At 35.7% G+C, this 16,451-nt stretch overlaps 1 long non-coding RNA gene across 1 annotated transcript; it reads left to right on the top strand.

The window, feature by feature from the left end:
- The first annotated feature begins 2,939 nt into the window (after positions 1 to 2,939).
- Positions 2,940 to 4,916, top strand: LOC143233247 (uncharacterized). Its single transcript, XR_013018064.1, has 3 exons — positions 2,940 to 3,014; positions 3,647 to 3,716; positions 4,627 to 4,916. It is a non-coding gene; the product is annotated as an uncharacterized LOC143233247 (long non-coding RNA).
- Positions 4,917 to 16,451: the final 11,535 nt, after the last annotated feature.

The following is a 16,451-nucleotide window of genomic DNA, read 5'->3' as shown; positions in this document are numbered from 1 at the left end:
GTAAAAGTTCAAATAGGAATTAATAATATACTCCTCATAAACACTGGATGCAACTTTTCGGACTTCCGTATATTTTGATTTCTCAGGATGTCTCTCTGAATTCCTTGTAAACAGACATTAATGGTGTTTGACAAATGTGTAGAGAAACATGAAGGGGGAGGTCTAGAAATTTAATGTACAAAACATTCCTTTAATGGAAATTTCCCCCTGCAGATAATATATTGCCCTCCGCTAATATAGCGGTATGTTTACGGATTTACAACGTTAAAATCAGGGGTTCGATTCCCCTCGGTGGGCTCAGAAGATAGCCCGATCTTAAGAAAACACACACCCACTCACAGACCCATCAGGTGTGATTTTGTCGGTGGTGGAAGAAAGGTCTACACCATTGTTCTTGTACCATTACCTCAGGTTATGAATGTCTGACAGTATATTCCGACAGTTAGGAAGGTAGGTGGTTTTTTACAAGCTGTCTAAGATTTCAAAAGTAGGGACAGCTAGCTTCGTACGAAATTAACAAATGAAAAAGAACATATTAGTGCACTAAGACTCTTACAGATGGCGTAATTATAGAAACAAAAACAGTAATTAAAAATGTATCGTTTTTTTTCTTGTTTAAGGTTTTTAAATAATCGAATGACACTTCAATTTTCGTACTGCCCTCTACCTTTTAAAAAGCAATTTTTGAAGTTAACCTAAGAAGTTTTGACGCTTTAAGTTTCCAAGATGGTAAATTCTAGAGGCTAATACAATATTTACAACAATTGTTAGATTTCTACAAAACATTTCAAAAGCAATTTCTAGTAAAATATTTTATTCGGAATTTTTATCATTAAGTGTAAACAGAAATAACAAGTGGCATGTGATGTGTGAGGTAAATTATCGCGCTAACAGCTAAGCAAGAGAGGATTCAATCAGTTATTAAAACTAAATTATTAGTAGAAACAAAAAGTGTTATGAAAGTTTTATTTTTGGTAAATGTTAAATTTAGATGCTCATCATGGTTCATATTATAAGTACTATTGTATATTTTTAATATTCACTGCTTGTGAAGATTTTCTTCACCAATAAAGATATACGACAAAATGTTTTGTTACTGTGACAGAACAGTATAAATATCTGAACACTTTGTTTATTATAAGAACAAAGTCACAATGGTGTTTCTGTTGTGTAACTACTTAAACTTTTGCTGTACTCTAGGGAGCTGTGTGAAGGTGTTGAGTCAGCCGTTTTAGAATTTAGCTTCATGAATTAAAAAAAGGCCCGGCATGGACAGGTGGTTAAGGCGTTCGGCTCATAATATCAGGGTCGAATCCCCGTCGCACCAAATGTGCTCGCCCTTTCAGCCGCAGGGGCGTTATACAATGACGATCAATCCCACTACTCGTTGTTAAAAGAACAATCTAAGAGTTGGTGGTGGGGGTGATAACTAGCTGTCTTCCCCTTAGTCTTACACTACTAAATTAGGGACGGCTAGCACAGATAACCATCGTGTAGCTTTGCGAAAAATTCCAAAAGAAACAAGCGACTGCCGACCTATTTTTATTATACACTAGTTTGATCATTACAGAGATATTATGCTATATGTTCAACAGTTCTATCACGTATTGTTAATGTTAAATATATTCTTATCACGTTATATTGTTATCAATCTAGGTATTTTTGTGTATAACGTTAAAGAAATCAATCTTTGTGATGAGAGTTTTTTTTCTGAAGCGAAGAGTTTGGTTCCCTGATAAGCGCGTGAGAACAGAATGTCCTGGCTCATGGTGTTTTTCCACACGTGCTATACCTGGGTTACTTTGAAATCTTGCCACTTAAAACCAACGTTTCAACGTTACTTTCATAGCTGTTTACAAAAATCTTCACCCGAGCCACTAGGTAACTGAAGACATTAAAATATTTTTGTTTTTTATTTCCACACAAAAACAACATCAAAATGATGAGAAACTTTGACCTCTGAGAACCTCAGAAGAAGAAAATTTCGTAATCTCTAAATTTTCTAAATATGTACAAGTAAAGAAGACAACAGATTAACCATAATAAATAATTAGATAAGAGTTTCACATGTTTGGAACTGTAGTATATCATAAAACTGTACAAATGACTTCTGTCATGTGACAAACAAGAGTATGTCATCACACTGAACTAAGTGTATGTATACCGTCCTGATACAGCTAGGTGGTGAGTGACTCGAATTCTTTAGGTAACGAGTATGAATCCCCCACTCATGAAACTTGTTTGCCCATTCAGCTAAAGATGCGTTATAAGTAACGGTTGCTCCCAGAATTTGTAAATAAAAAGTAACTAACAGTTGATGGTGGATGGTGATGGCTATTAGCCTTCCTTCTTATCTCACTCAGGTAACTTGAGGACGGCTAGCGCAGATAATTCTCGTATAAATTTGTGGGAAATTTAAGTCAAACAAAGAAACAGACAGCGTGTCAACATGATTAGGATATAAAAATCATTTAGTTAGCCTGTATACTTATGGTTAAATAAATGTCTTTATAGACACCTGTGTGTTCTAAAGTTAAAATAACTACGTTTTGTCTATAATATCGCACATCGAAGCTCGTTTGTTCTAATGTTACAATAGCTACGTGTGTTCCACACGATTTATTGATATATAAACCATTTGTGAATATCCATGAAACACAACTACTTACATGTTACTATCCATTCTACCCTAATCACACAACTTCATTACCACTTACAGTTTTAGTCTTTCCACCACTACATGAGCCACTTTAACAGCCACTTATGTAAATAACAAATAATCACTCACTGTTTCCTGTTGGCTCAATCTGTCTCTCTACATGTTTCTATAATATTGTAATATATTCTTGACGTCAACTGTTACTGGAATCATTCTGATTGGTTGTGATGTTCTCAGAACTGTGCATCTCATTAAAAATACGACTATATAAGCTGAGTATCAGGACCGTAGTCTAACTGTATATTTACACTTCAATAAAACGTAGTCGAAGTGTCTAATAATTGAACACTCCTTGGTAATATAATTTTTATATCTTGTTTGAGAGTATTTCTTTATAATAGTAATTATAATTAATATTAAACAAAGTACATACCTTAAGTACTTATATGAATAATTATTTTTATCATGTTGTCACAAACTAATATTTTGTTTTCATTTTATAAGTCAATATTTTACCACAGGCATGATAACTTCAACGTTTTTCTATTCGTTGTTAAACTTTATTTCTGTGTGTTTTGGTTGATCGGTCTGGTATTGTTCTTGGTTCCTAGATATAAACTTTCTTTAATAAAGACGTTTTTACTTTGATGTTTTATTAAGTTCGAGAAACCTCAAAAAAAAGAAGACAAATTTCAATATAAAATCATTTTTGTTGTTAAACGGTATTTACAAAATGTAATTTTTATCATATAGAAATCTTTCATTAGATGTTGTCTAGTTATTGTAATGGTTTTAGTGTTCCTGTGATAAATCGTGAACTTGTTTTTTCTGTAACTCTACTTCCGTTTATAAAAAGTACCTCTGTTTTAATATATCTGAAGCTAGTAAGATATAGAATTCATGGACTGTACTAAGTTTTTCGAGCTTTTATTTTAGGCTTCGTTAAAAGTCTCATTTCTCTAACTGTATTAATACTGATTTTAACAGATCAGAGAAATGAAGACTACAACAATTATTATACTTTTGATGTTTACAACACTGTTGGAATCAACTCCAGGTGAGAGTATGAATTCTTTGACACTGAATTCATACAAACAGTTTAAATGGTATGATAGAAATATCAATTATAAGTTACGTTTGTCTTTATCGTTTAAGAAACTGCCACAATGTTTATTTCTTCTTATTAACGGAATGTAACATTAATATTATGTAACATAATATGACAATGTAATACGCACATATTTTCTTTAAAAAATCTCTTAAAATCCCCCATGAGTGTCCCAAGATAAGAGTGATGGGTTAAGACAAGAGGTTAGCTTGGGATCTACTCAAATCGGCCTTTCATACAGATCGTAATGTCACTACTTACTAACTACAAGTATCTTCAGTAGTATAAAACAATTGAACTAATATTGTCGATATACTGTGGAGTATATTATGTCTTTACTCAGTAAATTGAAGAAAATCAAGGATATATTAAAGTGTTAGTTATAAAGTCAATTTTTTATTAGAATTCTCTGTCACAAATTAGGGTTCGTCTTCCACGATGTAGCCTCTAAGGCGTAAAATACGGTATTTAGTGTGCAAGCTAACCAACGGAGAATCACTTTAATGTGTTTTTATAGAGAAATTTTATGTACTTTTGGTGACGCAACGGAAAGTTGAAATTTGAAATAAGATACCGTTCTGGAAACAAGAAAGTAGATTGGTTTATTGATTAATAATAATAGATTTTACTGACAAACTCGTCAAATTAACGTAACTGTTAAAGATGAATATTTTTTGTGACGTGTTCTGTAACATCAACGGTTGATCTTGGTATTGACATAATTTTAATAGTTTCATGAATATAATGTTTATTAGCTAGGCTTCACAAGTAGATAAACAGTGACTATTTAAAAATCATTATAAAATATTACAGGCGATATATATTCTAATGACGTCACTTTGTTTACTACCTGAACTAGTGGGGAATTTCCGAAATGGCATCGCATGTCCAACAAATTTTGTTCACTGTGATGTTCCTCCTTCATATTGTTGTCCTAATGATCATGGAGCTGGAGGTGAATTTCTAGGTGCATTTGGAGCTGGAGGTGGAGGTGGAGGTGGAGCTATAGGTATATTTGGAAGTAGAAGTTTTGGAATTTGAATTACAGGAAGCATATGGTTTAAAGTGAAGAAGGAAGCGATATATTCTGAGGATACTTTAGTATCCATATGAAATTTTGTTGTCAATAAAAATATATAATAAAAATAATTATTGTGTTTGTTTGTTATTAAGTTCAAAACTGACAAATGTGTATTTTAGTTAAGACCACGCCAAGGATCGAAACTTGAATTTTAGCTTTATGAGATTTCGATGTTATCAGTTTCTCAACTGAAGTTAAGTGACTTTTAAGCTTTTAACCAAGTAGTTGCCAATAAAATATTTAAAAACATGTTTCGACATAAAAATATGTTGTTTTTTTACAAGAACAAAGCCACACTGGTCTGTCTGCTTTGTTCACTTGTGAATAATACACCGCATTTGAACGTTGTAACTACATAAACTTACCGCTGTGCCATAGGAGACTATGTGAAGACGATGGGTTAGCTGTTTTAGAATTTAGTTTCATGAATTAAACAAATAGTAGAAGTGAAACGTGTGTATTGAACCCATCGTTGATTCTTAACGACAATAGCAACACTTAACGACTTGTGAATGAAAAAGGTTTGGATGAAGACAAAAAACAATTCATATCATGTGAAGAAACACTAAAGCTGATATTGAATTCCTTACCACAGGGAAGAGAGCGATTGAAGAACAACACTTAACGTAACACTGATAACTTTCCACGCTTACATGGTAGATTCTAGAAGTTAATAAAGTATTTACAAAACCAACAGATTTTTAACAAACGTTGTTGTTTGGAGTTTGTCGCTGTAGGACCTAGAGTAGGAACTGAAAATAGTTTACACATTACACATGGAAACGTTTCTTCAGACACTGACCATATTTATATAATTCGAGATACATAAGTGTGAAATAGTACATTTTAAAGGATTTGTGAGTTTTCATTTGCTGAACCAAATACAGTGTAATGTAATAGTTGGTAGCAAGTTTAATGTGTTATTATTATACGGATAATAAGTTTCTGAGTTTGGTTATATAGCAAGTTACATGTGATTATCTTAATGCCGTAACATGAAATAAAACCAATGTGTTAAAGTACGAAAAGCACCGCTTAAAACCGGGATTCGGTACCCATGGTGGGCGTAGCACAGGTAGCCCATTGTATAACATTGTGCTTATTTCCAAAACAAACCAAAGAAACAACTACAGGAAGTCATCTGGTATTTTATTAAATGTCTCTCATACAGAAGTATCTACAGTATTATTATGCACCAGTTATTACATACAAAACATATTCTTACACTGTGATATAACGATGTGTTTTTCTGATGTTAGTCTATTTAGAATCCTATACAGTTGAAAAGTTGAAAAATTGATACTATAAACAAAATATAAATTACAAAGAACAGAAAGTCGTTTAGTATCTTATTTTATGTAACTAATGATGAATAATGAATAGCAGTGTTAGTTAGAGTGTAGTGATTAACCACAGACAACATATCTACTTTATTAAGTAACGAGACACTTTAAGGTTAAGAGTCTATTTTAAAACATATATAGTTGAACTGTCAATAAAGATGAACCTTGAACTTAAAGTATTGGTAAATAATGGAAAATGTGTTTTTCATTGTATTGAATGTCTTACGCAGTAAAAATGTCTGATACTAAGATGTTTAAAATTAATGTTATTATTTAGTCACATATAAACTAGTGTTGCTTATTTATCTTAAATCATTATAGTTTGTTGTTAATATTCTGATGTATTTTATTGTTAAACTATTAATCAAAAATAAATAATATTTGATACACATTGTAGTGCTGAAGATTTAGTAGATGTTGTTATACACTATCAGTAATTGTCTACACTAGCGCTCTCTGTGAAACACTTATAATATATACCATTAAAATATTACGCTTCATGTGCTAACCAATTTATATTTTACATAATTTTATCAGCAGACAGACACTATACTATATGTTCAACAGTTCTATCAAATATTGTTAATGCTAAATATGTTCTTATCACGTTATATTGTTATCAATCTATGTATTGTCGTGTATAACTTCAATTGAATCGATCTTTGTGTTGATCGTCTTTTCTGGGACGGAGAATTCGGTTTCCGGGAGAGGACGTTAGAACTAGATCTACTGGCTCGTGGTGTTTTCTCACATGCGCTGTCGCTGTGTTTCTGCAAGTTTTACGACTCAGAACCAACAAATCAACAAATATTACAATCTTATTTGTTTTTATAAATCTTCAAATAATCCACACAAACATCGATGTTACTGTACCCATCAAAATATTTTTGTTTTCCATTTTCACAAAACACGAGCAAAACTCGGTTCTCTGACAACCTCAGAACAAGAAAATTTCTTAATATCTAAATAAGTGCATCGGTTTAAACGTCTTCTGCCATGTAAGAAAGAGAAGTATCTCGTTACTGTTGACGAAGTGTATGTCTACCGGCACAGTATGGTCATGAGGTAATCTGAGTGTAATACAGGTCACACCAAGCATTCTGTCATGTAAGAAAGAGAAGTATCTCGTTACTGTTGACGAAGTGTATGTCTACCGGCACAGTATGGTCATGAGGTAATCTGAGTGTAATACAGGTCACACCAAGCATTCTGTCATGTAAGAAAGAGAAGTATCTCGTTACTGTTGACGAAGTGTATGTCTACCGGCACAGTATGGTCATGAGGTAATCTGAGTGTAATACAGGTCACACCAAGCATTCTGCCATGTAAGAAAGAGAAGTATCTCGTTACTGTTGACGAAGTGTATGTCTACCGGCACAGTATGGTCATGAGGTAATCTGAGTGTAATACAGGTCACACCAAGCATTCTGTCATGTAAGAAAGAGAAGTATCTCGTTACTGTTGACGAAGTGTATGTCTACCGGCACAGTATGGTCATGAGGTAATCTGAGTGTAATACAGGTCACACCAAGCATTCTGCCATGTAAGAAAGAGAAGTATCTCGTTACTGTTGACGAAGTGTATGTCTACCGGCACAGTATGGTCATGAGGTAATCTGAGTGTAATACAGGTCACACCAAGCATTCTGTCATGTAAGAAAGAGAAGTATCTCGTTACTGTTGACGAAGTGTATGTCTACCGGCACAGTATGGTCATGAGGTAATCTGAGTGTAATACAGGTCACACCAAGCATTCTGCCATGTAAGAAAGAGAAGTATCTCGTTACTGTTGACGAAGTGTATGTCTACCGGCACAGTATGGTCATGAGGTAATCTGAGTGTAATACAGGTCACACCAAGCATTCTGTCATGTAAGAAAGAGAAGTATCTCGTTACTGTTGACGAAGTGTATGTCTACCGGCACAGTATGGTCATGAGGTAATCTGAGTGTAATACAGGTCACACCAAGCATTCTGTCATGTAAGAAAGAGAAGTATCTCGTTACTGTTGACGATGTGTATGTCTACCGGCACAGTGTGGTCATGAGGTAATCTGAGTGTAATACAGGTCACACCAAGCATTCTGCCATGTAAGAAAGAAAAGTATCTCGTTACTGTTGACGATGTGTATGTCTACCGGCACAGTATGGTCATGAGGTAATCTGAGTGTAATACAGGTCACACCAAGCATTCTGTCATGTAAGAAAGAGAAGTATCTCGTTACTGTTGACGATGTGTATGTCTACCGGCACAGTGTGGTCATGAGGTAATCTGAGTGTAATACAGGTCACACCAAGCATTCTGTCATGTAAGAAAGAGAAGTATCTCGTTACTGTTGACGAAGTGTATGTCTACCGGCACAGTATGGTCATGAGGTAATCTGAGTGTAATACAGGTCACACCAAGCATGCTGCCATGTAAGAAAGAGAAGTATCTCGTTACTGTTGACGAAGTGTATGTCTACCGGCACAGTATGGTCATGAGGTAATCTGAGTGTAATACAGGTCACACCAAGCATTCTGTCATGTAAGAAAGAGAAGTATCTCGTTACTGTTGACGAAGTGTATGTCTACCGGCACAGTATGGTCATGAGGTAATCTGAGTGTAATACAGGTCACACCAAGCATTCTGTCATGTAAGAAAGAGAAGTATCTCGTTACTGTTGACGAAGTGTATGTCTACCGGCACAGTATGGTCATGAGGTAATCTGAGTGTAATACAGGTCACACCAAGCATTCTGCCATGTAAGAAAGAGAAGTATCTCGTTACTGTTGACGAAGTGTATGTCTACCGGCACAGTATGGTCATGAGGTAATCTGAGTGTAATACAGGTCACACCAAGCATTCTGTCATGTAAGAAAGAGAAGTATCTCGTTACTGTTGACGAAGTGTATGTCTACCGGCACAGTATGGTCATGAGGTAATCTGAGTGTAATACAGGTCACACCAAGCATTCTGCCATGTAAGAAAGAGAAGTATCTCGTTACTGTTGACGAAGTGTATGTCTACCGGCACAGTATGGTCATGAGGTAATCTGAGTGTAATACAGGTCACACCAAGCATTCTGTCATGTAAGAAAGAGAAGTATCTCGTTACTGTTGACGAAGTGTATGTCTACCGGCACAGTATGGTCATGAGGTAATCTGAGTGTAATACAGGTCACACCAAGCATTCTGCCATGTAAGAAAGAGAAGTATCTCGTTACTGTTGACGAAGTGTATGTCTACCGGCACAGTATGGTCATGAGGTAATCTGAGTGTAATACAGGTCACACCAAGCATTCTGTCATGTAAGAAAGAGAAGTATCTCGTTACTGTTGACGATGTGTATGTCTACCGGCACAGTATGGTCATGAGGTAATCTGAGTGTAATACAGGTCACACCAAGCATTCTGCCATGTAAGAAAGAGAAGTATCTCGTTACTGTTGACGATGTGTATGTCTACCGGCACAGTGTGGTCATGAGGTAATCTGAGTGTAATACAGGTCACACCAAGCATTCTGTCATGTAAGAAAGAGAAGTATCTCGTTACTGTTGACGATGTGTATGTCTACCGGCACAGTATGGTCATGAGGTAATCTGAGTGTAATACAGGTCACACCAAGCATTCTGCCATGTAAGAAAGAGAAGTATCTCGTTACTGTTGACGAAGTGTATGTCTACCGGCACAGTATGGTCATGAGGTAATCTGAGTGTAATACAGGTCACACCAAGCATTCTGCCATGTAAGAAAGAGAAGTATCTCGTTACTGTTGACGATGTGTATGTCTACCGGCACAGTATGGTCATGAGGTAATCTGAGTGTAATACAGGTCACACCAAGCATTCTGTCATGTAAGAAAGAGAAGTATCTCGTTACTGTTGACGAAGTGTATGTCTACCGGCACAGTATGGTCATGAGGTAATCTGAGTGTAATACAGGTCACACCAAGCATTCTGTCATGTAAGAAAGAGAAGTATCTCGTTACTGTTGACGAAGTGTATGTCTACCGGCACAGTATGGTCATGAGGTAATCTGAGTGTAATACAGGTCACACCAAGCATTCTGTCATGTTAGAAAGAGAAGTATCTTGTTACTGTTGACGAAGTGTATGTCTACCGGCACAGTATGGTCATGAGGTAATCTGAGTGTAATACAGGTCACACCAAGCATTCTGCCATGTAAGAAAGAGAAGTATCTCGTTACTGTTGACGAAGTGTATGTCTACCGGCACAGTATGGTCATGAGGTAATCTGAGTGTAATACAGGTCACACCAAGCATTCTGTCATGTAAGAAAGAGAAGTATCTCGTTACTGTTGACGAAGTGTATGTCTACCGGCACAGTATGGTCATGAGGTAATCTGAGTGTAATACAGGTCACACCAAGCATTCTGCCATGTAAGAAAGAGAAGTATCTCGTTACTGTTGACGAAGTGTATGTCTACCGGCACAGTATGGTCATGAGGTAATCTGAGTGTAATACAGGTCACACCAAGCATTCTGTCATGTAAGAAAGAGAAGTATCTCGTTACTGTTGACGAAGTGTATGTCTACCGGCACAGTATGGTCATGAGGTAATCTGAGTGTAATACAGGTCACACCAAGCATTCTGCCATGTAAGAAAGAGAAGTATCTCGTTACTGTTGACGAAGTGTATGTCTACCGGCACAGTATGGTCATGAGGTAATCTGAGTGTAATACAGGTCACACCAAGCATTCTGTCATGTTAGAAAGAGAAGTATCTCGTTACTGTTGACGAAGTGTATGTCTACCGGCACAGTATGGTCATGAGGTAATCTGAGTGTAATACAGGTCACACCAAGCATTCTGCCATGTAAGAAAGAGAAGTATCTCGTTACTGTTGACGAAGTGTATGTCTACCGGCACAGTATGGTCATGAGGTAATCTGAGTGTAATACAGGTCACACCAAGCATTCTGCCATGTAAGAAAGAGAAGTATCTCGTTACTGTTGACGAAGTGTATGTCTACCGGCACAGTATGGTCATGAGGTAATCTGAGTGTAATACAGGTCACACCAAGCATTCTGTCATGTAAGAAAGAGAAGTATCTCGTTACTGTTGACGAAGTGTATGTCTACCAGCACAGTATGGTCATGAGGTAATCTGAGTGTAATACAGGTCACACCAAGCATTCTGTCATGTAAGAAAGAGAAGTATCTCGTTACTGTTGACGAAGTGTATGTCTACCGGCACAGTATGGTCATGAGGTAATCTGAGTGTAATACAGGTCACACCAAGCATGCTCGTCGTGGGTCCGTTACAATAAGACGGTTAATCCCACTATCCATTTATAAAAGTGTGACCCAAGAACTGGCGCTGGGTAGTGAAGACTACTTGCCTTTCTTCTAGTCTCATACTACTAAATGAGGGAAGGCTAGTGCAGACAGCCCTCCTGTATTTTTCAACGAAATTCAAAAATCAAACAAACAAAATATCTACCTGCTTCGGGACAGAAAAAAATAAACTATACAGCCTGTACAAAATGTATATTCTAACGAGTTTATGGTTGTTTTGTGTTACATCTATAATAATTGGGGAAAATATTTAGATCAATGTTGTATTCTTTAAGCCTGATGTTGTAGGATCGAAACACATCGCCGACTACGTTCAGTTTTTTCTCCTCGAGGACATTATGAGGCGACGATCAGCTGAACTGACTGTGGTTAAAAATAAATACAACAAATAAATTCTATTTTAGTTTGTTGTTTGGAGAATGAACACCTTTAACCAAATTCACCTCACATGTCATCACATAAAGACAGTTGAAATATTCATGAATTACTCGATCATGTTTCAAAGTTTCTATACACATACACTGCTGGCCAAAATCTTAAGGCCAATGAAAATAACAAAAATGCATTTTGCGTTGTTAGACTCAACCACTTATTTAGGTAGAGCTTCGAAAGATAAAAATAAGAAAATGGAAAAAAAACCTTTTTAGTATTTAATAGGGAAAATGTGAACACTATGAAATAAGCCTAAATACTAGCTGGTCAAAAGTTTAAGACCATACTGAAACGAAGCATTAATCGGTAAACAGGTAACGAAACTTAAGTCATTTGTGTTCAAGCATTAGCGTTGTCAACATCTCACACCGACATCTCCTGTGTTACATTTGGTAAAAAACATGGCAAAGCCTAAAAGTTGACAGAGTTTGAACGTGGCAGAATTGTCGAGCTGCAAAAGCAAGTTCTCTCTCAACGTGCCATCGCTGGTGAAATTGGGCGTAGTAAAACTGCTGTTGCAAATTTCTTAAAAGACCCTGAGGAATACGGAACTATAATTTCAAGTGGTCGGCCCAAGAAAGTTTCGCCGGCGTTGAGCAGGTTGTACGGCAAGACACCAGCCGATCGTTGAATCAGATTAAAGACCTTACGGACGCAGAATGCAGCTCAAAACAATAAGACGGCATCTACGAGAGAAGGGCTTTGAAAACCGTAAACGTATCCAAAGGCCACGCCTCCTTCCACACCATGAAACAGCTCGGTTAAACTCTGCTGAAAAGCACCAAACATGAGACGTAGAAAAGTGGACGAAGGTTTTGTTCTCTGATGATACAAAATTCGTGGCGAATAACGTGATTCTTTGGACCATCCAACGTGTTCACTCGAACTGAACCCCATTCAAAATGTTTGGGGTGGATGGCAAGGGAAGTCTATAGAAATGGACGTCAATTGCAAACAGTGCATGACCTTTGTGAAGCCATCTTCACTATTTGGAATAACATTTCAGCCAGCTTTCTGCAAACGCTTACATCGACCATGCCAAAGCGAATGTTTGCAGTTTTTCGCAATGACGGCCGTGCAACTCACTACTGAGACCTCTTGTTGGGCATTTCCTCTCCTGTTTAGGACTTCTTTTGGTTTGGTCTTAAACATTTGACCAGCTAGTATTTAGGCTTATTTCATAGTGTTCACATTTTCCCTAATAAATGCTTAAAATGGTTTTAGTTTTATTTTCCCTTTACTTATTTTCATCTTTCGAAGCTCTACTCAAATAAGTGGTTGAGTCTAACAACGCAAAATGCATATATTTTTCTTTATGTTCATAGGCCTTAAGATTTTGACCAGCAGTGTACGTGTAATTCAAAACATTCATTTCAGAGGTTTACATGTGTTGCTATGGCTCTACTGTTCATTGTTAGTTTTCTTTCCATGCTCTTATTGCTAGAAAAAGTATTTGTGTGTAAGATGAAAATGAACAAAAATACAACACACATCACAGTATTAAGTTACAATGAAAGCTTCCCAATTACTTGAACCAACAAGTTCCATATACTAAACACAAATTACCAGCTCATACTAACCCATCAATTTGAATGTGTCTTGTACTCCAGGATTTAAAACACAAACAATCAAACAAGCTAGAATAAAATTTTGTGTAATTAGTGAAATTTTCTAATTTAGCCTCTATTGCCAAGTCACAGAAATTGAAATGAGTATCATGATATTCACTCAGTAGACATGTGGTATCTGAAGATGTAATTTCAACACCTTAGTGTTTGTAATTTCCTTTTTTAACTACTGTTTTAGTGAATAATATTTAAATTAACACAAGTCACTGATAAGTTAATGTGACAAACCTCATGATATAGTTTAACTTATTATTATTGCCAATTTCCAACTGAGTTAAACATCCAAAGTATAATAATACAATTACAACAATTTTTATTACAAAAATCAGTGAGTCACGTGTAACCACAGTTGATATAAAATATTATAAAACTGGCCTTTCATAGGTGACCTTAAGATTTTGGCCAGCAGTTTAAATAGAAATGTTAGCTTTAATAATCAGTTACAGTTATAATCGTTCAGAAATCAACAATGTTAATAAATCGTTATAACACAGTCTTTCTTCTTAATATGCTGTAAATTTTACATTTTCCCCAGGATAACATAAGAATGTAGCTACTTTGTACGTTTAGGTTTCTTTTTTATTAAAATGTGTTGTTGTATAAATACTAGTTTATATAGACATATATAGAGCTCCGTGTAAGTCCAAGATCAGAATACTTTATGTACTGAATCAAATCTCCTATTTTATATATTTGTATGGTTTAAAATATCTCTTGGGACTTGAATGTCTAGATACACTTTAATGTGGGTTACGATATTACAGAGTGTCTGTTATATGGGTTTCTATTTCCGTCAAACAAACTGTATACTAAATTATGATATTCCTTAAAATATGAAGTTCGTTGTACTTTGAACAATAAACCCACTTCCATTTAAAGCTGGTTCATAAGTTTGTGTTTTGAAAGTGGCCAGCTGTTATGGTCAAAGTACCTTATATAGAAAGTCACCATGATGAAATAACTTAGTTACAAACAAGTAAGAGAAAAGGTTTATCTGATAAAACATTAAGAGGTTAACAATAATCTCAAAACACAACACTTCAAAACTAGATATAGCTACAATAATAATTATAAGATGAACTAATTAAAACCTAGAAACACATGTGGTTTTAAAGGTTAACCAGTTCTGAATAATAATAAAGCATATTCTCTATAACGTGAGTTACATTTTTTGGGACAGTGAGTACTTTCGCGTCTCTTACATCAAATCTAATTAACCGATTAGAGCAGCCCAAGAAACAGCGGTGAATGTTGCTGTCTGTCTCATCTATTTCTAGTCTTGTTTGGGAATTTCGCACAAAGCTACTCGAGGGCTATCTGTGCTAGCCGTCCCTAATTTAGTAGTGTAAGACTAGAGGGAAGGCAGCTAGTCATCACCACCCACCGCCAACTTTTAGGCTACCCTTTTACCAACGAATAGTGGGATTGACAGTCACATTATAACGCTCCCACGGCTGGGAGGGCGAGCATGTTTGGTGCGACTCGGGCGCGAACCCGCGTCCCTCATATTACGAAGCGCACGCCTTAACGCGCTAGGCCCTATTTCTAGTCGATCATTGAATTATTAGTAACACTTAAAACATATATAATACTTGAGTAACTTAGTGCAAAATTATAAAAAAACAACAACAAAGAAATAGTTTTGGTAAAACAAGTGAAATATGTATTCTAATGTTAAAATAACTAAGTAGTGACTTTAATATCACACATACAATTTTTATTTATGTTAATGTTACAATAGCTACTTGTGTTCCATTCTTTTGATTGATATACTAACTACTTATCTATTATAATATACATAGTGTGTGCTGACGTTACATTCATGTACATACGTTACACCCTCACTATACAACTTTTGATTGATATACTAACTACTTATCTATTATAATATACATAGTGAGTGCTGACGTTACATTAATGTACATACGTTACACCCACACCATACAACTTTTGATTGATATACTAACTACTTATCTATTATAATATACATAGTGTGTGCTGACGTTACATTCATGTACATACGTTACACCCACACTATACAACTTTTGATTGATATACTAACTGCTTATCTATTATAATATACATAGTGTGCGCTGACGTTACATTCATGTACATACGTTACACCCACACTATACAACTTTTGATTGATATACTAACTGCTTATCTATTATAATATACATAGTGTGTGCTGACGTTACATTCATGTACATACGTTACACCCTCACTATACAACTTCATTTCCACTAACAGTTTCAAAGTTATTCCACCACAACATAAGACAAGTTGACAGAAACGTACTACATGGATATAACGAATAATCTCTCACGGCTTTCTACTGACTCAGTCCGAATCTCACTGCAGGTCTATAGAATACTGTAGTTTAATTCTTGACGTCAACTGTTACTGGCAGCGCTCTGATTGATTGTGATGTTGTTAAAACTATAACATCATTTATGTTAACGTTTTACTATATGTTGTTAACCTGTACTTTCCTTGTGTTTTGGTTGATCCGTTGTGCTTTGTTCTTGGTTGTTAGATATAAACCTTCTGAAAGAACAAAGGTTGCACTTTATGGATTTATTAAATTAAATCATACTTTGAGTAAAAAAACCAGAAAATCTTGAAGATATAATCAATTTTATTGTTAAACGGTATTTCTCAAAACAAGAGATTTTTTATGTTGAAAAATGATAAATGAGATATTTGTGTTTCTTATACTGGTTTTAATGTTCCTGTTATAAACCGTGACTCTGTTTCAACAGTCCTTTTCTATTTCAGTGACTCTCCATCAAAAGTACTTCTGTTCTATACCTTGATCTTTTGTCTAGTAAGAAATATCATGTGTTATACTAAGATTTAACGAGCTCAAACCTTCCGTTACACCAAACATGCTCGCTCTTTCAGCC

The sequence above is a fragment of the Tachypleus tridentatus genome, chromosome 12 (genome assembly GCF_004210375.1).
Source record: "Tachypleus tridentatus isolate NWPU-2018 chromosome 12, ASM421037v1, whole genome shotgun sequence".
Taxonomy (NCBI): domain Eukaryota; kingdom Metazoa; phylum Arthropoda; class Merostomata; order Xiphosura; family Limulidae; genus Tachypleus; species Tachypleus tridentatus.
The sequence above is the reverse complement of the archived record's forward strand: the minus strand, read 5'-3'. Positions and strand labels throughout refer to the sequence as shown.